Source organism: Balaenoptera acutorostrata, chromosome X (assembly GCF_949987535.1).
Source record: "Balaenoptera acutorostrata chromosome X, mBalAcu1.1, whole genome shotgun sequence".
NCBI lineage: Eukaryota > Metazoa > Chordata > Mammalia > Artiodactyla > Balaenopteridae > Balaenoptera > Balaenoptera acutorostrata.
This window is the reverse complement of record NC_080085.1, coordinates 50,800,544-50,826,959: the sequence shown is the minus strand read 5'-3', so window position 1 is coordinate 50,826,959 and position 26,416 is coordinate 50,800,544.

Sequence of the window (26,416 nt, the reverse complement as noted above, 5' to 3'; positions counted from 1 at the left end):
CAGTGTCACCTGCGGTGAAGAGTGCTGTGAGTGCAAACGTATCATTTTACATGCTTCTTGGAATTGCAGTGTAGCAAAGGGTGCTCAGGTGGACGGGACGAGAAAGGCATCCCAAAACAAGTTGCAGGGAGCTGCTCCTACATGGAATTCCGGGGTTAGTGTATTGCTGTGTGCGAGAAAGAAATCCTGGGTTGGTGTTTGTTCCTTGACTGCAGAAAGTCCTTGGAGTGAGGCTTAAGGTGACCTGTGTTCACACAGATCACTTCCGATCACAGGAGGGAACACTACAAACACTTCTTGCCACTGTGGCCTCAAGCCCACTGCAAAGGAGGCCTTTCCCCTGGTAAGGGAGACGAGTTGCTCCCCTGCTCAGAAATGCTCATGACTGAGGTTGGCTGGGCGGATGCATGGTATACCATGGGGCGTTCCCTGAAGGAACCACATACTCCTTGGTTCGAGAACATAGTGTCATCTATGCGAGAACTGTGGTACCCGACTTGCACAGGGGTTCAAATAACGTGCTCTAAGGGCTTGGCTCTGAAGCCCACACGGTTCAAACTGTTTTCAAGGCACTTGGCCACGTGCTGGTGGCGTACCTCTGCAAAGTATGGCAATGTCTCTCTATAGGAGGTCGTGCCACGGGAAACAGAAGTTACGTTCACACGTTTGCCCCTGAGCCTAATGGCAGAGGTAAAAGATTTGTCATTTCAGAGGCTTCTCCACGGAGTTTTTGCAGAGGTGTCTCCCTCTGACTTGTAGCTCCACAGAAGCACAGTCCTCAGGCCAAGGGCAGCTTATGCTATCTCCACCCTCATACCATGAAGAATTTCCTAAGGAACGGGATCCTTTTGATGTCAGCTCTCGGAACCATGGTTTCCCCACAGTGCTCCTTTAGTGACCAGAAGCTGTCCCTCTTGTGGGACACATGAAGCGATTACTTTCGAAACTTCCGTACACAGACACTCTATCTCTTTGGTCTTTAGAACCTGAGAGAAGCTAACAAAGTGGGCTCAAGTCCCACGGACGGAACGAGGCTCATGCCTCTCCACAGAGGGCATGTAGGAACGTGTTGCTCTGAGAGGAAATGCAGAAGTCCGTTATGGGCTAGAGGATAGAAACGTGATGCACACTACTAAAAATGCCTGCCGTGGTCCCATACTGAATGTGTCATCCACCAGGTGGTTTCAGCTACATAACCGAACCGCACGTATCGGTAACGGGCATGTGGCCCTGCGTCTGGCAGGGTGTGTGAAGCCACGTGTCTGGCAAAACCTTACTGGTGGCCTGGGAAATATATCGCCCTTATGGGAAATGGTTATGTGCCCTTCTAGCTAGGTGAAAGTTGTGTTACGCCCCTTGCCCTTTCTGGGTGTGGAGTTTTGCCACGGAGTTCAAGACAAGGAGCCAATTATTTTGGAGACGTGGAAATAGCACTTTCGCAGAGCTGCCTTCCTGCTGCCCCGATCTCTGTGTTCCGTATTCGAAACGGGGTAATGAAGCCCTGGGCGGAAAGCACGGCCAGGCTGGCCCCACACGGGATGTGCACGTGCAACTGACGAGCTAGAGGAGAGCAATGTGATACCCACAAATCTTTGGGAACGGCCAGCTCTCATCCAGCTTCGTCCAAGCAGGTTCTGAAAGGTTTGCCTTCCATTTCTCAACTCACCAACCACGATTTCGTTCTCACAGTGCTACGCTCTGCGTTTCTCAAGGTGATTTGGAATGACAGCCTTTCAGACTGCAGAGGAAGGGGGTTTCTAACAGGGGAAATGAGATGTGTAACTGACAGGCTAGATGAAGGAAATTTCCTATGCAGTTGTCATTCAGTGTCCTGGGAACAAGACCCAGGTCGGTAGAGTCACTAGTGTCTTTGTTCCCAGACATCTTCTGGCACTTTTGGGCACCAGATCCCTTAAAACGCTTGGCTAACATAGAGTCATATAAAAAGAATAGCAGTAGCAATCAGGTTGACGCACATCACAAGGAAGATTTTCAGATTTCCAGTACCAGACCTGTGGAGACGGACGGGTCTGCAAGCGTTTCACCCAAGAGAGTTCCTTCAACACCAGCGGTCATTCCAAGTGCAGAGACGCTTGCGGTGAAGATTGCTGTGAGTGAGAAGCATATCATTTGTACATGATTCGTGGAAGTGGATGTGGCAAATGGTGCTCAGATGGACGGGACGGGGAAGCTTTCCCACAACAAGTTGAAGGGTGCTGCTCCTACATGGAATTCGGGGATTTGTTCACTGCTGTGTGCAAGAAAGAAATCCTGGGTTCCTGTTTGTTCCTTGAGTGTGGGAAGCCCTTACCGAGTGAGGCTTGAGGTGACCGGTGTTCACACAAACCGATTCCGATCACAGGAGGGAACATCGCAAACACTTCTTGGCACAGTGGCCGCGAGTCCATTGCAAAGGAGGCCTTTGCCGAGGCATGGGAAAAGAGTTGCCTCCCAGCTCAGAAAAGCTCATGACGAGGTGGGCTGGACTTAAGCACGGGTATACCATGTTGCTTTCCCAGCAGGAAACACATAGTCCCAGGTTCTAGAACATAGTGTAATCTATGCGAGAACTGTGGTACCCGGTTTGCTCGGGGGCTCCCATAAGTTGCGTTAAGGGCTCGGTTCTGAAGCCCATACGATGCAAGACTTTTAGGGGCGCTTGGCCACGTGCTGGTGGCCCACCTCTGCAAAGCATGGTAATTACACTCTGTAAGGGTTCTTCCTACTGGGAACACAAATTTCGTTCACACTTTCGCCCCTGAGACTAGTGGCAGAAGCAAAAGCTGGATCATTTCAGAGGATTCTCCACCGAATTTTTGGAGAGGTGCCTGCCTTTGACTTGAAGCTCCACACAAGCTTGGACCTCAGGCCCAGGGCAGATGGTGGTGTCTCCACCCTCATACCATGAACCATCTCCGAAGGAACGGGATCCCTTTGATATCAGCTCTCGGAACCAAGGTCTCCCGAGAGTGCTCCTTTAGTAACCAGAAGCTATCCCTCATGTGGGACACATGAGGCGATTACTTTCGAACCTTCCAAACCCATACACTCTATCTCTTTGGTCTTTGGAAGCTGAGCGAAGCTAACCAAGTAGGCCAAGTCCCATGGGCGATAAGAGGCTCATGCCTCTCCACAGAGGTCATGATGAAATGTGTTGCTCCCAGAAGGAGTGCAGAAGTCCGTTATGGGCTATAGGAGAGAAACGTGATGCATGCTGATAGAAATCCCTGGAGTGCTCCCATACGGAAACTGTCATGCACTGGGTGGTTTCTACTACATAAGCGAACGGCATGTAGCGGTAACGGACATGTGCCCCTGCGCCTGGCAGTGTGTGTGAAGCCATGTGCTCAGCAAAACCTTACTGATGGCCTGGCAAATGTGTCCCCCTTATGGGAAATGGGTATGTGCCCTTCCAGCTATGTGAAATGTAAGTTACACACTTAGCCCTTTCTGGATTTGGAGTTTTGCCATGAGGTCAAGACAAGGAGCCACTGATCTTGGAGACCCGGAAAGAGCAATTTCACAGAGATGCCTTAATGCTACCATGAGGTCTGTGTTCCATATTCGAAATAGAATAAAAGAAGCCTTGGCCGGAGGTACGAGCAGGCTCGTCCCAGACGGGATGTGCACCTGCAACTGACGAGCTAGAGGAAAACAATTTGGTACCCACAATTCTTTCAGGATTGGCCAGTTCTCATCCAGCTTGCTCCAAGCAGGTTCTGAAAGGATTGCGCACCTTTTCTCAACACGCAAAGCACAAGTGTGTGCAAACAGTGCTTCGTTCCGTGTTTCTCAAGCTGATATGGAATGACAGCCCTGCAGACTGCACAGGAAGGGAGTTTCTCACAGGGTAAAGGGGATGTGTACCTGACAGGCTAGATGAAGAAAGTTTCCTCTGCAGTTGTCCTTCAGTGTATTGGGAACAGGAGTGAGGTGGGGCCAGCACATAGTGTCTTTGGTCCCAGATATTGTCTGGCACTGTGGTGCATCGGCACCCTTAAAACACGTTGATAGCACAGAGCCTCATACAGAGGAGAGCAGGAGAAAACAGGTGGACACACATCACAAAGAAACCCTGCAGACTTCCGATACCAAGCCCAGTGGAGACGTTTCTGCAAGCGTTTCGCCCAAGAGGGTTCCTTCAACACTGGAGGTTATAACGAGGGCAGTGTCACCTGCGGTGAAGAGTGCTGTGAGTGCAAACGTATCATTTTACATGCTTCTTGGAATTGCAGTGTAGCAAAGGGTGCTCAGGTGGACGGGACGAGAAAGGCTTCCCAAAACAAGTTGCAGGGTGCTGCTCCTACATGGAATTCCGGGCTTAGTGTATTGCTGTGTGCGAGAAAGAAATCCTGGGTTGGTGTTTGTTCCTTGACTGCAGAAAGTCCTTGGAGTGAGGCTTAAGGTGACCTGTGTTCACACAGATCACTTCCGATCACAGGAGGGAACACTACAAACACTTCTTGCCACTGTGGCCTCAAGCCCACTGCAAAGGAGGCCTTTCCCCTGGTAAGGGAGACGAGTTGCTCCCCTGCTCAGAAATGCTCATGACTGAGGTTGGCTGGGCGGATGCATGGTATACCATGGGGCGTTCCCTGAAGGAACCACATACTCCTTGGTTCGAGAACATAGTGTCATCTATGCGAGAACTGTGGTACCCGACTTGCACAGGGGTTCAAATAACGCGCTCTAAGGGCTTGGCTCTGAAGCCCACACGGTTCAAACTCTTTTCAAGGCACTTGGCCACGTGCTGGTGGCGTACCTCTGCAAAGTATGGCAATGTCTCTCTGTAGGAGGTCGTGCCACGGGAAACAGAAGTTACGTTCACACGTTTGCCCCTGAGCCTAATGGCAGAGGTAAAAGATTTGTCATTTCAGAGGCTTCTCCACGGAGTTTTTGCAGAGGTGTCTCCCTCTGACTTGTAGCTCCACAGAAGCACGGTCCTCAGGCCAAGGGCAGCTTGTGCTATCTCCACCCTCATACCATGAAGAATTTCCTAAGGAACGGGATCCCTTTGATGTCAGCTCTCGGAACCATGGTTTCCCCACAGTGCTCCTTTAGTGACCAGAAGCTGTCCCTCTTGTGGGACACATGAAGCGATTACTTTCGAAACTTCCGTACACAGACACTCAATCTCTTTGGTCTTTAGAAGCTGAGAGAAGCTAACAAAGTGGGCTCAAGTCCCATGGACGGAACGAGGCTCATGCCTCTCCACAGAGGGCATGTAGGAACGTGTTGCTCTGAGAGGAAATGCAGAAGTCCGTTATGGGCTAGAGGATAGAAACGTGATGCACACTACTAAAAATGCCTGCAGTGGTCCCATACTGAATGTGTCACCCACCAGGTGGTTTCAGCTACATAACCGAACCGCACGTATCGGTAACGGGCATGTGGCCCTGCGTCTGGCAGGGTGTGTGAAGCCACGTGTCTGGCAAAACCTTACTGGTGGCCTGGGAAATATATCGCCCTTATGGGAAATGGTTATGTGCCCTTCTAGCTAGGTGAAAGTTGTGTTACGCCCCTTGCCCTTTCTGGGTGTGGAGTTTTGCCACGGAGTTCAAGACAAGGAGCCAATTATTTTGGAGACGTGGAAATAGCACTTTCGCAGAGCTGCCTTCCTGCTGCCCCGATCTCTGTGTTCCGTATTCGAAACGGGGTAATGAAGCCCTGGGCGGAAAGCACGGCCAGGCTGGCCCCACACGGGATGTGCACGTGCAACTGACGAGCTAGAGGAGAGCAATGTGATACCCACAAATCTTTGGGAACGGCCTGCTCTCATCCAGCTTCGTCCAAGCAGGTTCTGAAAGGTTTGCCTTCCATTTCTCAACTCACCAACCACGATTTCGTTCTCACAGTGCTACGCTCTGCGTTTCTCAAGGTGATTTGGAATGACAGCCTTTCAGACTGCAGAGGAAGGGGGTTTCTAACAGGGGAAATGAGATGTGTAACTGACAGGCTAGATGAAGGAAATTTCCTATGCAGTTGTCATTCAGTGTCCTGGGAACAAGACCCAGGTCGGTAGAGTCACTAGTGTCTTTGTTCCCAGACATCTTCTGGCACTTTTGGGCACCAGATCCCTTAAAACGCTTGGCTAACATAGAGTCATATAAAAAGAATAGCAGTAGCAATCAGGTTGACGCACATCACAAGGAAGATTTTCAGATTTCCAGTACCAGACCTGTGGAGACGGACGGGTCTGCGAGCGTTTCACCCAAGAGAGTTCCTTCAACACCAGCGGTCATTCCAAGTGCAGAGACGCTTGCGGTGAAGATTGCTGTGAGTGAGAAGCATATCATTTGTACATGATTCGTGGAAGTGGATGTGGCAAATGGTGCTCAGATGGACGGGACGGGGAAGCTTTCCCACAACAAGTTGAAGGGTGCTGCTCCTACATGGAATTCGGGGATTTGTTCACTGCTGTGTGCAAGAAAGAAATCCTGGGTTCCTGTTTGTTCCTTGAGTGTGGGAAGCCCTTACCGAGTGAGGCTTGAGGTGACCGGTGTTCACACAAACCGATTCCGATCACAGGAGGGAACATCGCAAACACTTCTTGGCACAGTGGCCGCGAGTCCATTGCAAAGGAGGCCTTTGCCGAGGCATGGGAAAAGAGTTGCCTCTCAGCTCAGAAAAGCTCATGACGAGGTGGGCTGGACTTAAGCACGGGTATACCATGTTGCTTTCCCAGCAGGAAACACATAGTCCCAGGTTCTAGAACATAGTGTAATCTATGCGAGAACTGTGGTACCCGGTTTGCTCGGGGGCTCCCATAAGTTGCGTTAAGGGCTCGGTTCTGAAGCCCATACGATGCAAGACTTTTAGGGGCGCTTGGCCACGTGCTGGTGGCCCACCTCTGCAAAGCATGGTAATTACACTCTGTAAGGGTTCTTCCTACTGGGAACACAAATTTCGTTCACACTTTCGCCCCTGAGACTAGTGGCAGAAGCAAAAGCTGGATCATTTCAGAGGATTCTCCACCGAATTTTTGGAGAGGTGCCTGCCTTTGACTTGAAGCTCCACACAAGCTTGGACCTCAGGCCCAGGGCAGATGGTGGTGTCTCCACCCTCATACCATGAACCATCTCCGAAGGAACGGGATCCCTTTGATATCAGCTCTCGGAACCAAGGTCTCCCGAGAGTGCTCCTTTAGTAACCAGAAGCTATCCCTCATGTGGGACACATGAGGCGATTACTTTCGAACCTTCCAAACCCATACACTCTATCTCTTTGGTCTTTGGAAGCTGAGCGAAGCTAACCAAGTAGGCCAAGTCCCATGGGCGATAAGAGGCTCATGCCTCTCCACAGAGGTCATGATGAAATGTGTTGCTCCCAGAAGGAGTGCAGAAGTCCGTTATGGGCTATAGGAGAGAAACGTGATGCATGCTGATAGAAATCCCTGGAGTGCTCCCATACGGAAACTGTCATGCACTGGGTGGTTTCTACTACATAAGCGAACGGCATGTAGCGGTAACGGACATGTGCCCCTGCGCCTGGCAGTGTGTGTGAAGCCATGTGCTCAGCAAAACCTTACTGATGGCCTGGCAAATGTGTCCCCCTTATGGGAAATGGGTATGTGCCCTTCCAGCTATGTGAAATGTAAGTTACACACTTAGCCCTTTCTGGATTTGGAGTTTTGCCATGAGGTCAAGACAAGGAGCCACTGATCTTGGAGACCCGGAAAGAGCAATTTCACAGAGATGCCTTAATGCTACCATGAGGTCTGTGTTCCATATTCGAAATAGAATAAAAGAAGCCTTGGCCGGAGGTACGAGCAGGCTCGTCCCAGACGGGATGTGCACCTGCAACTGACGAGCTAGAGGAAAACAATTTGGTACCCACAATTCTTTCAGGATTGGCCAGTTCTCATCCAGCTTGCTCCAAGCAGGTTCTGAAAGGATTGCGCACCTTTTCTCAACACGCAAAGCACAAGTGTGTGCAAACAGTGCTTCGTTCCGTGTTTCTCAAGCTGATATGGAATGACAGCCCTGCAGACTGCACAGGAAGGGAGTTTCTCACAGGGTAAAGGGGATGTGTACCTGACAGGCTAGATGAAGAAAGTTTCCTCTGCAGTTGTCCTTCAGTGTATTGGGAACAGGAGTGAGGTGGGGCCAGCACATAGTGTCTTTGGTCCCAGATATTGTCTGGCACTGTGGTGCATCGGCACCCTTAAAACACGTTGATAGCACAGAGCCTCATACAGAGGAGAGCAGGAGAAAACAGGTGGACACACATCACAAAGAAACCCTGCAGACTTCCGATACCAAGCCCAGTGGAGACGTTTCTGCAAGCGTTTCGCCCAAGAGGGTTCCTTCAACACTGGAGGTTATAACGAGGGCAGTGTCACCTGCGGTGAAGAGTGCTGTGAGTGCAAACGTATCATTTTACATGCTTCTTGGAATTGCAGTGTAGCAAAGGGTGCTCAGGTGGACGGGACGAGAAAGGCTTCCCAAAACAAGTTGCAGGGTGCTGCTCCTACATGGAATTCCGGGCTTAGTGTATTGCTGTGTGCGAGAAAGAAATCCTGGGTTGGTGTTTGTTCCTTGACTGCAGAAAGTCCTTGGAGTGAGGCTTAAGGTGACCTGTGTTCACACAGATCACTTCCGATCACAGGAGGGAACACTACAAACACTTCTTGCCACTGTGGCCTCAAGCCCACTGCAAAGGAGGCCTTTCCCCTGGTAAGGGAGACGAGTTGCTCCCCTGCTCAGAAATGCTCATGACTGAGGTTGGCTGGGCGGATGCATGGTATACCATGGGGCGTTCCCTGAAGGAACCACATACTCCTTGGTTCGAGAACATAGTGTCATCTATGCGAGAACTGTGGTACCCGACTTGCACAGGGGTTCAAATAACGCGCTCTAAGGGCTTGGCTCTGAAGCCCACACGGTTCAAACTCTTTTCAAGGCACTTGGCCACGGGCTGGTGGCGTACCTCTGCAAAGTATGGCAATGTCTCTCTGTAGGAGGTCGTGCCACGGGAAACAGAAGTTACGTTCACACGTTTGCCCCTGAGCCTAATGGCAGAGGTAAAAGATTTGTCATTTCAGAGGCTTCTCCACGGAGTTTTTGCAGAGGTGTCTCCCTCTGACTTGTAGCTCCACAGAAGCACGGTCCTCAGGCCAAGGGCAGCTTGTGCTATCTCCACCCTCATACCATGAAGAATTTCCTAAGGAACGGGATCCCTTTGATGTCAGCTCTCGGAACCATGGTTTCCCCACAGTGCTCCTTTAGTGACCAGAAGCTGTCCCTCTTGTGGGACACATGAAGCGATTACTTTCGAAACTTCCGTACACAGACACTCAATCTCTTTGGTCTTTAGAAGCTGAGAGAAGCTAACAAAGTGGGCTCAAGTCCCACGGACGGAACGAGGCTCATGCCTCTCCACAGAGGGCATGTAGGAACGTGTTGCTCTGAGAGGAAATGCAGAAGTCCGTTATGGGCTAGAGGATAGAAACGTGATGCACACTACTAAAAATGCCTGCCGTGGTCCCATACTGAATGTGTCACCCACCAGGTGGTTTCAGCTACATAACCGAACCGCACGTATCGGTAACGGGCATGTGGCCCTGCGTCTGGCAGGGTGTGTGAAGCCACGTGTCTGGCAAAACCTTACTGGTGGCCTGGGAAATATATCGCCCTTATGGGAAATGGTTATGTGCCCTTCTAGCTAGGTGAAAGTTGTGTTACGCCCCTTGCCCTTTCTGGGTGTGGAGTTTTGCCACGGAGTTCAAGACAAGGAGCCAATTATTTTGGAGACGTGGAAATAGCACTTTCGCAGAGCTGCCTTCCTGCTGCCCCAATCTCTGTGTTCCGTATTCGAAACGGGGTAATGAAGCCCTGGGCGGAAAGCACGGCCAGGCTGGCCCCACACGGGATGTGCACGTGCAACTGACGAGCTAGAGGAGAGCAATGTGATACCCACAAATCTTTGGGAACGGCCAGCTCTCATCCAGCTTCGTCCAAGCAGGTTCTGAAAGGTTTGCCTTCCATTTCTCAACTCACCAACCACGATTTCGTTCTCACAGTGCTACGCTCTGCGTTTCTCAAGGTGATTTGGAATGACAGCCTTTCAGACTGCAGAGGAAGGGGGTTTCTAACAGGGGAAATGAGATGTGTAACTGACAGGCTAGATGAAGTAAATTTCCTATGCAGTTGTCATTCAGTGTCCTGGGAACAAGACCCAGGTCGGTAGAGTCACTAGTGTCTTTGTTCCCAGACATCTTCTGGCACTTTTGGGCACCAGATCCCTTAAAACGCTTGGCTAACATAGAGTCATATAAAAAGAATAGCAGTAGCAATCAGGTTGACGCACATCACAAGGAAGATTTTCAGATTTCCAGTACCAGACCTGTGGAGACGGACGGGTCTGCAAGCGTTTCACCCAAGAGAGTTCCTTCAACACCAGCGGTCATTCCAAGTGCAGAGACGCTTGCGGTGAAGATTGCTGTGAGTGAGAAGCATATCATTTGTACATGATTCGTGGAAGTGGATGTGGCAAATGGTGCTCAGATGGACGGGACGGGGAAGCTTTCCCACAACAAGTTGAAGGGTGCTGCTCCTACATGGAATTCGGGGATTTGTTCACTGCTGTGTGCAAGAAAGAAATCCTGGGTTCCTGTTTGTTCCTTGAGTGTGGGAAGCCCTTACCGAGTGAGGCTTGAGGTGACCGGTGTTCACACAAACCGATTCCGATCACAGGAGGGAACATCGCAAACACTTCTTGGCACAGTGGCCGCGAGTCCATTGCAAAGGAGGCCTTTGCCGAGGCATGGGAAAAGAGTTGCCTCTCAGCTCAGAAAAGCTCATGACGAGGTGGGCTGGACTTAAGCACGGGTATACCATGTTGCTTTCCCAGCAGGAAACACATAGTCCCAGGTTCTAGAACATAGTGTAATCTATGCGAGAACTGTGGTACCCGGTTTGCTCGGGGGCTCCCATAAGTTGCGTTAAGGGCTCGGTTCTGAAGCCCATACGATGCAAGACTTTTAGGGGCGCTTGGCCACGTGCTGGTGGCCCACCTCTGCAAAGCATGGTAATTACACTCTGTAAGGGTTCTTCCTACTGGGAACACAAATTTCGTTCACACTTTCGCCCCTGAGACTAGTGGCAGAAGCAAAAGCTGGATCATTTCAGAGGATTCTCCACCGAATTTTTGGAGAGGTGCCTGCCTTTGACTTGAAGCTCCACACAAGCTTGGACCTCAGGCCCAGGGCAGATGGTGGTGTCTCCACCCTCATACCATGAACCATCTCCGAAGGAACGGGATCCCTTTGATATCAGCTCTCGGAACCAAGGTCTCCCGAGAGTGCTCCTTTAGTAACCAGAAGCTATCCCTCATGTGGGACACATGAGGCGATTACTTTCGAACCTTCCAAACCCATACACTCTATCTCTTTGGTCTTTGGAAGCTGAGCGAAGCTAACCAAGTAGGCCAAGTCCCATGGGCGATAAGAGGCTCATGCCTCTCCACAGAGGTCATGATGAAATGTGTTGCTCCCAGAAGGAGTGCAGAAGTCCGTTATGGGCTATAGGAGAGAAACGTGATGCATGCTGATAGAAATCCCTGGAGTGCTCCCATACGGAAACTGTCATGCACTGGGTGGTTTCTACTACATAAGCGAACGGCATGTAGCGGTAACGGACATGTGCCCCTGCGCCTGGCAGTGTGTGTGAAGCCATGTGCTCAGCAAAACCTTACTGATGGCCTGGCAAATGTGTCCCCCTTATGGGAAATGGGTATGTGCCCTTCCAGCTATGTGAAATGTAAGTTACACACTTAGCCCTTTCTGGATTTGGAGTTTTGCCATGAGGTCAAGACAAGGAGCCACTGATCTTGGAGACCCGGAAAGAGCAATTTCACAGAGATGCCTTAATGCTACCATGAGGTCTGTGTTCCATATTCGAAATAGAATAAAAGAAGCCTTGGCCGGAGGTACGAGCAGGCTCGTCCCAGACGGGATGTGCACCTGCAACTGACGAGCTAGAGGAAAACAATTTGGTACCCACAATTCTTTCAGGATTGGCCAGTTCTCATCCAGCTTGCTCCAAGCAGGTTCTGAAAGGATTGCGCACCTTTTCTCAACACGCAAAGCACAAGTGTGTGCAAACAGTGCTTCGTTCCGTGTTTCTCAAGCTGATATGGAATGACAGCCCTGCAGACTGCACAGGAAGGGAGTTTCTCACAGGGTAAAGGGGATGTGTACCTGACAGGCTAGATGAAGAAAGTTTCCTCTGCAGTTGTCCTTCAGTGTATTGGGAACAGGAGTGAGGTGGGGCCAGCACATAGTGTCTTTGGTCCCAGATATTGTCTGGCACTGTGGTGCATCGGCACCCTTAAAACACGTTGATAGCACAGAGCCTCATACAGAGGAGAGCAGGAGAAAACAGGTGGACACACATCACAAAGAAACCCTGCAGACTTCCGATACCAAGCCCAGTGGAGACGTTTCTGCAAGCGTTTCGCCCAAGAGGGTTCCTTCAACACTGGAGGTTATAACGAGGGCAGTGTCACCTGCGGTGAAGAGTGCTGTGAGTGCAAACGTATCATTTTACATGCTTCTTGGAATTGCAGTGTAGCAAAGGGTGCTCAGGTGGACGGGACGAGAAAGGCTTCCCAAAACAAGTTGCAGGGTGCTGCTCCTACATGGAATTCCGGGCTTAGTGTATTGCTGTGTGCGAGAAAGAAATCCTGGGTTGGTGTTTGTTCCTTGACTGCAGAAAGTCCTTGGAGTGAGGCTTAAGGTGACCTGTGTTCACACAGATCACTTCCGATCACAGGAGGGAACACTACAAACACTTCTTGCCACTGTGGCCTCAAGCCCACTGCAAAGGAGGCCTTTCCCCTGGTAAGGGAGACGAGTTGCTCCCCTGCTCAGAAATGCTCATGACTGAGGTTGGCTGGGCGGATGCATGGTATACCATGGGGCGTTCCCTGAAGGAACCACATACTCCTTGGTTCGAGAACATAGTGTCATCTATGCGAGAACTGTGGTACCCGACTTGCACAGGGGTTCAAATAACGCGCTCTAAGGGCTTGGCTCTGAAGCCCACACGGTTCAAACTCTTTTCAAGGCACTTGGCCACGTGCTGGTGGCGTACCTCTGCAAAGTATGGCAATGTCTCTCTGTAGGAGGTCGTGCCACGGGAAACAGAAGTTACGTTCACACGTTTGCCCCTGAGCCTAATGGCAGAGGTAAAAGATTTGTCATTTCAGAGGCTTCTCCACGGAGTTTTTGCAGAGGTGTCTCCCTCTGACTTGTAGCTCCACAGAAGCACGGTCCTCAGGCCAAGGGCAGCTTGTGCTATCTCCACCCTCATACCATGAAGAATTTCCTAAGGAACGGGATCCCTTTGATGTCAGCTCTCGGAACCATGGTTTCCCCACAGTGCTCCTTTAGTGACCAGAAGCTGTCCCTCTTGTGGGACACATGAAGCGATTACTTTCGAAACTTCCGTACACAGACACTCAATCTCTTTGGTCTTTAGAAGCTGAGAGAAGCTAACAAAGTGGGCTCAAGTCCCATGGACGGAACGAGGCTCATGCCTCTCCACAGAGGGCATGTAGGAACATGTTGCTCTGAGAGGAAATGCAGAAGTCCGTTATGGGCTAGAGGATAGAAACGTGATGCACACTACTAAAAATGCCTGCAGTGGTCCCATACTGAATGTGTCACCCACCAGGTGGTTTCAGCTACATAACCGAACCGCACGTATCGGTAACGGGCATGTGGCCCTGCGTCTGGCAGGGTGTGTGAAGCCACGTGTCTGGCAAAACCTTACTGGTGGCCTGGGAAATATATCGCCCTTATGGGAAATGGTTATGTGCCCTTCTAGCTAGGTGAAAGTTGTGTTACGCCCCTTGCCCTTTCTGGGTGTGGAGTTTTGCCACGGAGTTCAAGACAAGGAGCCAATTATTTTGGAGACGTGGAAATAGCACTTTCGCAGAGCTGCCTTCCTGCTGCCCCAATCTCTGTGTTCCGTATTCGAAACGGGGTAATGAAGCCCTGGGCGGAAAGCACGGCCAGGCTGGCCCCACACGGGATGTGCACGTGCAACTGACGAGCTAGAGGAGAGCAATGTGATACCCACAAATCTTTGGGAACGGCCAGCTCTCATCCAGCTTCGTCCAAGCAGGTTCTGAAAGGTTTGCCTTCCATTTCTCAACTCACCAACCACGATTTCGTTCTCACAGTGCTACGCTCTGCGTTTCTCAAGGTGATTTGGAATGACAGCCTTTCAGACTGCAGAGGAAGGGGGTTTCTAACAGGGGAAATGAGATGTGTAACTGACAGGCTAGATGAAGGAAATTTCCTATGCAGTTGTCATTCAGTGTCCTGGGAACAAGACCCAGGTCGGTAGAGTCACTAGTGTCTTTGTTCCCAGACATCTTCTGGCACTTTTGGGCACCAGATCCCTTAAAACGCTTGGCTAACATAGAGTCATATAAAAAGAATAGCAGTAGCAATCAGGTTGACGCACATCACAAGGAAGATTTTCAGATTTCCAGTACCAGACCTGTGGAGACGGACGGGTCTGCAAGCGTTTCACCCAAGAGAGTTCCTTCAACACCAGCGGTCATTCCAAGTGCAGAGACGCTTGCGGTGAAGATTGCTGTGAGTGAGAAGCATATCATTTGTACATGATTCGTGGAAGTGGATGTGGCAAATGGTGCTCAGATGGACGGGACGGGGAAGCTTTCCCACAACAAGTTGAAGGGTGCTGCTCCTACATGGAATTCGGGGATTTGTTCACTGCTGTGTGCAAGAAAGAAATCCTGGGTTCCTGTTTGTTCCTTGAGTGTGGGAAGCCCTTACCGAGTGAGGCTTGAGGTGACCGGTGTTCACACAAACCGATTCCGATCACAGGAGGGAACATCGCAAACACTTCTTGGCACAGTGGCCGCGAGTCCATTGCAAAGGAGGCCTTTGCCGAGGCATGGGAAAAGAGTTGCCTCTCAGCTCAGAAAAGCTCATGACGAGGTGGGCTGGACTTAAGCACGGGTATACCATGTTGCTTTCCCAGCAGGAAACACATAGTCCCAGGTTCTAGAACATAGTGTAATCTATGCGAGAACTGTGGTACCCGGTTTGCTCGGGGGCTCCCATAAGTTGCGTTAAGGGCTCGGTTCTGAAGCCCATACGATGCAAGACTTTTAGGGGCGCTTGGCCACGTGCTGGTGGCCCACCTCTGCAAAGCATGGTAATTACACTCTGTAAGGGTTCTTCCTACTGGGAACACAAATTTCGTTCACACTTTCGCCCCTGAGACTAGTGGCAGAAGCAAAAGCTGGATCATTTCAGAGGATTCTCCACCGAATTTTTGGAGAGGTGCCTGCCTTTGACTTGAAGCTCCACACAAGCTTGGACCTCAGGCCCAGGGCAGATGGTGGTGTCTCCACCCTCATACCATGAACCATCTCCGAAGGAACGGGATCCCTTTGATATCAGCTCTCGGAACCAAGGTCTCCCGAGAGTGCTCCTTTAGTAACCAGAAGCTATCCCTCATGTGGGACACATGAGGCGATTACTTTCGAACCTTCCAAACCCATACACTCTATCTCTTTGGTCTTTGGAAGCTGAGCGAAGCTAACCAAGTAGGCCAAGTCCCATGGGCGATAAGAGGCTCATGCCTCTCCACAGAGGTCATGATGAAATGTGTTGCTCCCAGAAGGAGTGCAGAAGTCCGTTATGGGCTATAGGAGAGAAACGTGATGCATGCTGATAGAAATCCCTGGAGTGCTCCCATACGGAAACTGTCATGCACTGGGTGGTTTCTACTACATAAGCGAACGGCATGTAGCGGTAACGGACATGTGCCCCTGCGCCTGGCAGTGTGTGTGAAGCCATGTGCTCAGCAAAACCTTACTGATGGCCTGGCAAATGTGTCCCCCTTATGGGAAATGGGTATGTGCCCTTCCAGCTATGTGAAATGTAAGTTACACACTTAGCCCTTTCTGGATTTGGAGTTTTGCCATGAGGTCAAGACAAGGAGCCACTGATCTTGGAGACCCGGAAAGAGCAATTTCACAGAGATGCCTTAATGCTACCATGAGGTCTGTGTTCCATATTCGAAATAGAATAAAAGAAGCCTTGGCCGGAGGTACGAGCAGGCTCGTCCCAGACGGGATGTGCACCTGCAACTGACGAGCTAGAGGAAAACAATTTGGTACCCACAATTCTTTCAGGATTGGCCAGTTCTCATCCAGCTTGCTCCAAGCAGGTTCTGAAAGGATTGCGCACCTTTTCTCAACACGCAAAGCACAAGTGTGTGCAAACAGTGCTTCGTTCCGTGTTTCTCAAGCTGATATGGAATGACAGCCCTGCAGACTGCACAGGAAGGGAGTTTCTCACAGGGTAAAGGGGATGTGTACCTGACAGGCTAGATGAAGAAAGTTTCCTCTGCAGTTGTCCTTCAGTGTATTGGGAACAGGAGTGAGGTGGGGCCAGCACATAGTGTCTTTGGTCCCAGATATTGTCTGGCACTGTGGTGCATCGGCACCCTTAAAACACGTTGATAGCACAGAGCCTCATACAGAGGAGAGCAGGAGAAAACAGGTGGACACACATCACAAAGAAACCCTGCAGACTTCCGATACCAAGCCCAGTGGAGACGTTTCTGCAAGCGTTTCGCCCAAGAGGGTTCCTTCAACACTGGAGGTTATAACGAGGGCAGTGTCACCTGCGGTGAAGAGTGCTGTGAGTGCAAACGTATCATTTTACATGCTTCTTGGAATTGCAGTGTAGCAAAGGGTGCTCAGGTGGACGGGACGAGAAAGGCTTCCCAAAACAAGTTGCAGGGTGCTGCTCCTACATGGAATTCCGGGGTTAGTGTATTGCTGTGTGCGAGAAAGAAATCCTGGGTTGGTGTTTGTTCCTTGACTGCAGAAAGTCCTTGGAGTGAGGCTTAAGGTGACCTGTGTTCACACAGATCACTTCCGATCACAGGAGGGAACACTACAAACACTTCTTGCCACTGTGGCCTCAAGCCCACTGCAAAGGAGGCCTTTCCCCTGGTAAGGGAGACGAGTTGCTCCCCTGCTCAGAAATGCTCATGACTGAGGTTGGCTGGGCGGATGCATGGTATACCATGGGGCGTTCCCTGAAGGAACCACATACTCCTTGGTTCGAGAACATAGTGTCATCTATGCGAGAACTGTGGTACCCGACTTGCACAGGGGTTCAAATAACGCGCTCTAAGGGCTTGGCTCTGAAGCCCACACGGTGCAAACTCTTTTCAAGGCACTTGGCCACGTGCTGGTGGCGTACCTCTGCAAAGTATGGCAATGTCTCTCTGTAGGAGGTCGTGCCACGGGAAACAGAAGTTACGTTCACACGTTTGCCCCTGAGCCTAATGGCAGAGGTAAAAGATTTGTCATTTCAGAGGCTTCTCCACGGAGTTTTTGCAGAGGTGTCTCCCTCTGACTTGTAGCTCCACAGAAGCACGGTCCTCAGGCCAAGGGCAGCTTGTGCTATCTCCACCCTCATACCATGAAGAATTTCCTAAGGAACGGGATCCCTTTGATGTCAGCTCTCGGAACCATGGTTTCCCCACAGTGCTCCTTTAGTGACCAGAAGCTGTCCCTCTTGTGGGACACATGAAGCGATTACTTTCGAAACTTCCGTACACAGACACTCTATCTCTTTGGTCTTTAGAAGCTGAGAGAAGCTAACAAAGTGGGCTCAAGTCCCACGGACGGAACGAGGCTCATGCCTCTCCACAGAGGGCATGTAGGAACGTGTTGCTCTGAGAGGAAATGCAGAAGTCCGTTATGGGCTAGAGGATAGAAACGTGATGCACACTACTAAAAATGCCTGCAGTGGTCCCATACTGAATGTGTCACCCACCAGGTGGTTTCAGCTACATAACCGAACCGCACGTATCGGTAACGGGCATGTGGCCCTGCGTCTGGCAGGGTGTGTGAAGCCACGTGTCTGGCAAAACCTTACTGGTGGCCTGGGAAATATATCGCCCTTATGGGAAATGGTTATGTGCCCTTCTAGCTAGGTGAAAGTTGTGTTACGCCCCTTGCCCTTTCTGGGTGTGGAGTTTTGCCACGGAGTTCAAGACAAGGAGCCAATTATTTTGGAGACGTGGAAATAGCACTTTCGCAGAGCTGCCTTCCTGCTGCCCCGATCTCTGTGTTCCGTATTCGAAACGGGGTAATGAAGCCCTGGGCGGAAAGCACGGCCAGGCTGGCCCCACACGGGATGTGCACGTGCAACTGACGAGCTAGAGGAGAGCAATGTGATACCCACAAATCTTTGGGAACGGCCAGCTCTCATCCAGCTTCGTCCAAGCAGGTTCTGAAAGGTTTGCCTTCCATTTCTCAACTCACCAACCACGATTTCGTTCTCACAGTGCTACGCTCTGCGTTTCTCAAGGTGATTTGGAATGACAGCCTTTCAGACTGCAGAGGAAGGGGGTTTCTAACAGGGGAAATGAGATGTGTAACTGACAGGCTAGATGAAGGAAATTTCCTATGCAGTTGTCATTCAGTGTCCTGGGAACAAGACCCAGGTCGGTAGAGTCACTAGTGTCTTTGTTCCCAGACATCTTCTGGCACTTTTGGGCACCAGATCCCTTAAAACGCTTGGCTAACATAGAGTCATATAAAAAGAATAGCAGTAGCAATCAGGTTGACGCACATCACAAGGAAGATTTTCAGATTTCCAGTACCAGACCTGTGGAGACGGACGGGTCTGCAAGCGTTTCACCCAAGAGAGTTCCTTCAACACCAGCGGTCATTCCAAGTGCAGAGACGCTTGCGGTGAAGATTGCTGTGAGTGAGAAGCATATCATTTGTACATGATTCGTGGAAGTGGATGTGGCAAATGGTGCTCAGATGGACGGGACGGGGAAGCTTTCCCACAACAAGTTGAAGGGTGCTGCTCCTACATGGAATTCGGGGATTTGTTCACTGCTGTGTGCAAGAAAGAAATCCTGGGTTCCTGTTTGTTCCTTGAGTGTGGGAAGCCCTTACCGAGTGAGGCTTGAGGTGACCGGTGTTCACACAAACCGATTCCGATCACAGGAGGGAACATCGCAAACACTTCTTGGCACAGTGGCCGCGAGTCCATTGCAAAGGAGGCCTTTGCCGAGGCATGGGAAAAGAGTTGCCTCTCAGCTCAGAAAAGCTCATGACGAGGTGGGCTGGACTTAAGCACGGGTATACCATGTTGCTTTCCCAGCAGGAAACACATAGTCCCAGGTTCTAGAACATAGTGTAATCTATGCGAGAACTGTGGTACCCGGTTTGCTCGGGGGCTCCCATAAGTTGCGTTAAGGGCTCGGTTCTGAAGCCCATACGATGCAAGACTTTTAGGGGCGCTTGGCCACGTGCTGGTGGCCCACCTCTGCAAAGCATGGTAATTACACTCTGTAAGGGTTCTTCCTACTGGGAACACAAATTTCGTTCACACTTTCGCCCCTGAGACTAGTGGCAGAAGCAAAAGCTGGATCATTTCAGAGGATTCTCCACCGAATTTTTGGAGAGGTGCCTGCCTTTGACTTGAAGCTCCACACAAGCTTGGACCTCAGGCCCAGGGCAGATGGTGGTGTCTCCACCCTCATACCATGAACCATCTCCGAAGGAACGGGATCCCTTTGATATCAGCTCTCGGAACCAAGGTCTCCCGAGAGTGCTCCTTTAGTAACCAGAAGCTATCCCTCATGTGGGACACATGAGGCGATTACTTTCGAACCTTCCAAACCCATACACTCTATCTCTTTGGTCTTTGGAAGCTGAGCGAAGCTAACCAAGTAGGCCAAGTCCCATGGGCGATAAGAGGCTCATGCCTCTCCACAGAGGTCATGATGAAATGTGTTGCTCCCAGAAGGAGTGCAGAAGTCCGTTATGGGCTATAGGAGAGAAACGTGATGCATGCTGATAGAAATCCCTGGAGTGCTCCCATACGGAAACTGTCATGCACTGGGTGGTTTCTACTACATAAGCGAACGGCATGTAGCGGTAACGGACATGTGCCCCTGCGCCTGGCAGTGTGTGTGAAGCCATGTGCTCAGCAAAACCTTACTGATGGCCTGGCAAATGTGTCCCCCTTATGGGAAATGGGTATGTGCCCTTCCAGCTATGTGAAATGTAAGTTACACACTTAGCCCTTTCTGGATTTGGAGTTTTGCCATGAGGTCAAGACAAGGAGCCACTGATCTTGGAGACCCGGAAAGAGCAATTTCACAGAGATGCCTTAATGCTACCATGAGGTCTGTGTTCCATATTCGAAATAGAATAAAAGAAGCCTTGGCCGGAGGTACGAGCAGGCTCGTCCCAGACGGGATGTGCACCTGCAACTGACGAGCTAGAGGAAAACAATTTGGTACCCACAATTCTTTCAGGATTGGCCAGTTCTCATCCAGCTTGCTCCAAGCAGGTTCTGAAAGGATTGCGCACCTTTTCTCAACACGCAAAGCACAAGTGTGTGCAAACAGTGCTTCGTTCCGTGTTTCTCAAGCTGATATGGAATGACAGCCCTGCAGACTGCACAGGAAGGGAGTTTCTCACAGGGTAAAGGGGATGTGTACCTGACAGGCTAGATGAAGAAAGTTTCCTCTGCAGTTGTCCTTCAGTGTATTGGGAACAGGAGTGAGGTGGGGCCAGCACATAGTGTCTTTGGTCCCAGATATTGTCTGGCACTGTGGTGCATCGGCACCCTTAAAACACGTTGATAGCACAGAGCCTCATACAGAGGAGAGCAGGAGAAAACAGGTGGACACACATCACAAAGAAACCCTGCAGACTTCCGATACCAAGCCCAGTGGAGACGTTTCTGCAAGCGTTTCGCCCAAGAGGGTTCCTTCAACACTGGAGGTTATAACGAGGGCAGTGTCACCTGCGGTGAAGAGTGCTGTGAGTGCAAACGTATCATTTTACATGCTTCTTGGAATTGCAGTGTAGCAAAGGGTGCTCAGGTGGACGGGACGAGAAAGGCTTCCCAAAACAAGTTGCAGGGTGCTGCTCCTACATGGAATTCCGGGGTTAGTGTATTGCTGTGTGCGAGAAAGAAATCCTGGGTTGGTGTTTGTTCCTTGACTGCAGAAAGTCCTTGGAGTGAGGCTTAAGGTGACCTGTGTTCACACAGATCACTTCCGATCACAGGAGGGAACACTACAAACACTTCTTGCCACTGTGGCCTCAAGCCCACTGCAAAGGAGGCCTTTCCCCTGGTAAGGGAGACGAGTTGCTCCCCTGCTCAGAAATGCTCATGACTGAGGTTGGCTGGGCGGATGCATGGTATACCATGGGGCGTTCCCTGAAGGAACCACATACTCCTTGGTTCGAGAACATAGTGTCATCTATGCGAGAACTGTGGTACCCGACTTGCACAGGGGTTCAAATAACGCGCTCTAAGGGCTTGGCTCTGAAGCCCACACGGTGCAAACTCTTTTCAAGGCACTTGGCCACGTGCTGGTGGCGTACCTCTGCAAAGTATGGCAATGTCTCTCTGTAGGAGGTCGTGCCACGGGAAACAGAAGTTACGTTCACACGTTTGCCCCTGAGCCTAATGGCAGAGGTAAAAGATTTGTCATTTCAGAGGCTTCTCCACGGAGTTTTTGCAGAGGTGTCTCCCTCTGACTTGTAGCTCCACAGAAGCACGGTCCTCAGGCCAAGGGCAGCTTGTGCTATCTCCACCCTCATACCATGAAGAATTTCCTAAGGAACGGGATCCCTTTGATGTCAGCTCTCGGAACCATGGTTTCCCCACAGTGCTCCTTTAGTGACCAGAAGCTGTCCCTCTTGTGGGACACATGAAGCGATTACTTTCGAAACTTCCGTACACAGACACTCTATCTCTTTGGTCTTTAGAAGCTGAGAGAAGCTAACAAAGTGGGCTCAAGTCCCACGGACGGAACGAGGCTCATGCCTCTCCACAGAGGGCATGTAGGAACGTGTTGCTCTGAGAGGAAATGCAGAAGTCCGTTATGGGCTAGAGGATAGAAACGTGATGCACACTACTAAAAATGCCTGCAGTGGTCCCATACTGAATGTGTCACCCACCAGGTGGTTTCAGCTACATAACCGAACCGCACGTATCGGTAACGGGCATGTGGCCCTGCGTCTGGCAGGGTGTGTGAAGCCACGTGTCTGGCAAAACCTTACTGGTGGCCTGGGAAATATATCGCCCTTATGGGAAATGGTTATGTGCCCTTCTAGCTAGGTGAAAGTTGTGTTACGCCCCTTGCCCTTTCTGGGTGTGGGGTTTTGCCACGGAGTTCAAGACAAGGAGCCAATTATTTTGGAGACGTGGAAATAGCACTTTCGCAGAGCTGCCTTCCTGCTGCCCCGATCTCTGTGTTCCGTATTCGAAACGGGGTAATGAAGCCATGGGCGGAAAGCACGGCCAGGCTGGCCCCACACGGGATGTGCACGTGCAACTGACGAGCTAGAGGAGAGCAATGTGATACCCACAAATCTTTGGGAACGGCCTGCTCTCATCCAGCTTCGTCCAAGCAGGTTCTGAAAGGTTTGCCTTCCATTTCTCAACTCACCAACCACGATTTCATTCTCACAGTGCTACGCTCTGCGTTTCTCAAGGTGATTTGGAATGACAGCCTTTCAGACTGCAGAGGAAGGGGGTTTCTAACAGGGGAAATGAGATGTGTAACTGACAGGCTAGATGAAGGAAATTTCCTATGCAGTTGTCATTCAGTGTCCTGGGAACAAGACCCAGGTCGGTAGAGTCACTAGTGTCTTTGTTCCCAGACATCTTCTGGCACTTTTGGGCACCAGATCCCTTAAAACGCTTGGCTAACATAGAGTCATATAAAAAGAATAGCAGTAGCAATCAGGTTGACGCACATCACAAGGAAGATTTTCAGATTTCCAGTACCAGACCTGTGGAGACGGACGGGTCTGCAAGCGTTTCACCCAAGAGAGTTCCTTCAACACCAGCGGTCATTCCAAGTGCAGAGACGCTTGCGGTGAAGATTGCTGTGAGTGAGAAGCATATCATTTGTACATGATTCGTGGAAGTGGATGTGGCAAATGGTGCTCAGATGGACGGGACGGGGAAGCTTTCCCACAACAAGTTGAAGGGTGCTGCTCCTACATGGAATTCGGGGATTTGTTCACTGCTGTGTGCAAGAAAGAAATCCTGGGTTCCTGTTTGTTCCTTGAGTGTGGGAAGCCCTTACCGAGTGAGGCTTGAGGTGACCGGTGTTCACACAAACCGATTCCGATCACAGGAGGGAACATCGCAAACACTTCTTGGCACAGTGGCCGCGAGTCCATTGCAAAGGAGGCCTTTGCCGAGGCATGGGAAAAGAGTTGCCTCTCAGCTCAGAAAAGCTCATGACGAGGTGGGCTGGACTTAAGCACGGGTATACCATGTTGCTTTCCCAGCAGGAAACACATAGTCCCAGGTTCTAGAACATAGTGTAATCTATGCGAGAACTGTGGTACCCGGTTTGCTCGGGGGCTCCCATAAGTTGCGTTAAGGGCTCGGTTCTGAAGCCCATACGATGCAAGACTTTTAGGGGCGCTTGGCCACGTGCTGGTGGCCCACCTCTGCAAAGCATGGTAATTACACTCTGTAAGGGTTCTTCCTACTGGGAACACAAATTTCGTTCACACTTTCGCCCCTGAGACTAGTGGCAGAAGCAAAAGCTGGATCATTTCAGAGGATTCTCCACCGAATTTTTGGAGAGGTGCCTGCCTTTGACTTGAAGCTCCACACAAGCTTGGACCTCAGGCCCAGGGCAGATGGTGGTGTCTCCACCCTCATACCATGAACCATCTCCGAAGGAACGGGATCCCTTTGATATCAGCTCTCGGAACCAAGGTCTCCCGAGAGTGCTCCTTTAGTAACCAGAAGCTATCCCTCATGTGGGACACATGAGGCGATTACTTTCGAACCTTCCAAACCCATACACTCTATCTCTTTGGTCTTTGGAAGCTGAGCGAAGCTAACCAAGTAGGCCAAGTCCCATGGGCGATAAGAGGCTCATGCCTCTCCACAGAGGTCATGATGAAATGTGTTGCTCCCAGAAGGAGTGCAGAAGTCCGTTATGGGCTATAGGAGAGAAACGTGATGCATGCTGATAGAAATCCCTGGAGTGCTCCCATACGGAAACTGTCATGCACTGGGTGGTTTCTACTACATAAGCGAACGGCATGTAGCGGTAACGGACATGTGCCCCTGCGCCTGGCAGTGTGTGTGAAGCCATGTGCTCAGCAACACCTTACTGATGGCCTGGCAAATGTGTCCCCCTTATGGGAAATGGGTATGTGCCCTTCCAGCTATGTGAAATGTAAGTTACACACTTAGCCCTTTCTGGATTTGGAGTTTTGCCATGAGGTCAAGACAAGGAGCCACTGATCTTGGAGACCCGGAAAGAGCAATTTCACAGAGATGCCTTAATGCTACCATGAGGTCTGTGTTCCATATTCGAAATAGAATAAAAGAAGCCTTGGCTGGAGGTACGAGCAGGCTCGTCCCAGACGGGATGTGCACCTGCAACTGACGAGCTAGAGGAAAACAATTTGGTACCCACAATTCTTTCAGGATTGGCCAGTTCTCATCCAGCTTGCTCCAAGCAGGTTCTGAAAGGATTGCGCACCTTTTCTCAACACGCAAAGCACAAGTGTGTGCAAACAGTGCTTCGTTCCGTGTTTCTCAAGCTGATATGGAATGACAGCCCTGCAGACTGCACAGGAAGGGAGTTTCTCACAGGGTAAAGGGGATGTGTACCTGACAGACTAGATGAAGAAAGTTTCCTCTGCAGTTGTCCTTCAGTGTATTGGGAACAGGAGTGAGGTGGGGCCAGCACATAGTGTCTTTGGTCCCAGATATTGTCTGGCACTGTGGTGCATCGGCACCCTTAAAACACGTTGATAGCACAGAGCCTCATACAGAGGAGAGCAGGAGAAAACAGGTGGACACACATCACAAAGAAACCCTGCAGACTTCCGATACCAAGCCCAGTGGAGACGTTTCTGCAAGCGTTTCGCCCAAGAGGGTTCCTTCAACACTGGAGGTTATAACGAGGGCAGTGTCACCTGCGGTGAAGAGTGCTGTGAGTGCAAACGTATCATTTTACATGCTTCTTGGAATTGCAGTGTAGCAAAGGGTGCTCAGGTGGACGGGACGAGAAAGGCTTCCCAAAACAAGTTGCAGGGTGCTGCTCCTACATGGAATTCCGGGCTTAGTGTATTGCTGTGTGCGAGAAAGAAATCCTGGGTTGGTGTTTGTTCCTTGACTGCAGAAAGTCCTTGGAGTGAGGCTTAAGGTGACCTGTGTTCACACAGATCACTTCCGATCACAGGAGGGAACACTACAAACACTTCTTGCCACTGTGGCCTCAAGCCCACTGCAAAGGAGGCCTTTCCCCTGGTAAGGGAGACGAGTTGCTCCCCTGCTCAGAAATGCTCATGACTGAGGTTGGCTGGGCGGATGCATGGTATACCATGGGGCGTTCCCTGAAGGAACCACATACTCCTTGGTTCGAGAACATAGTGTCATCTATGCGAGAACTGTGGTACCCGACTTGCACAGGGGTTCAAATAACGCGCTCTAAGGGCTTGGCTCTGAAGCCCACACGGTGCAAACTCTTTTCAAGGCACTTGGCCACGTGCTGGTGGCGTACCTCTGCAAAGTATGGCAATGTCTCTCTGTAGGAGGTCGTGCCACGGGAAACAGAAGTTACGTTCACACGTTTGCCCCTGAGCCTAATGGCAGAGGTAAAAGATTTGTCATTTCAGAGGCTTCTCCACGGAGTTTTTGCAGAGGTGTCTCCCTCTGACTTGTAGCTCCACAGAAGCACGGTCCTCAGGCCAAGGGCAGCTTGTGCTATCTCCACCCTCATACCATGAAGAATTTCCTAAGGAACGGGATCCCTTTGATGTCAGCTCTCGGAACCATGGTTTCCCCACAGTGCTCCTTTAGTGACCAGAAGCTGTCCCTCTTGTGGGACACATGAAGCGATTACTTTCGAAACTTCCGTACACAGACACTCTATCTCTTTGGTCTTTAGAAGCTGAGAGAAGCTAACAAAGTGGGCTCAAGTCCCACGGACGGAACGAGGCTCATGCCTCTCCACAGAGGGCATGTAGGAACGTGTTGCTCTGAGAGGAAATGCAGAAGTCCGTTATGGGCTAGAGGATAGAAACGTGATGCACACTACTAAAAATGCCTGCAGTGGTCCCATACTGAATGTGTCACCCACCAGGTGGTTTCAGCTACATAACCGAACCGCACGTATCGGTAACGGGCATGTGGCCCTGCGTCTGGCAGGGTGTGTGAAGCCACGTGTCTGGCAAAACCTTACTGGTGGCCTGGGAAATATATCGCCCTTATGGGAAATGGTTATGTGCCCTTCTAGCTAGGTGAAAGTTGTGTTACGCCCCTTGCCCTTTCTGGGTGTGGAGTTTTGCCACGGAGTTCAAGACAAGGAGCCAATTATTTTGGAGA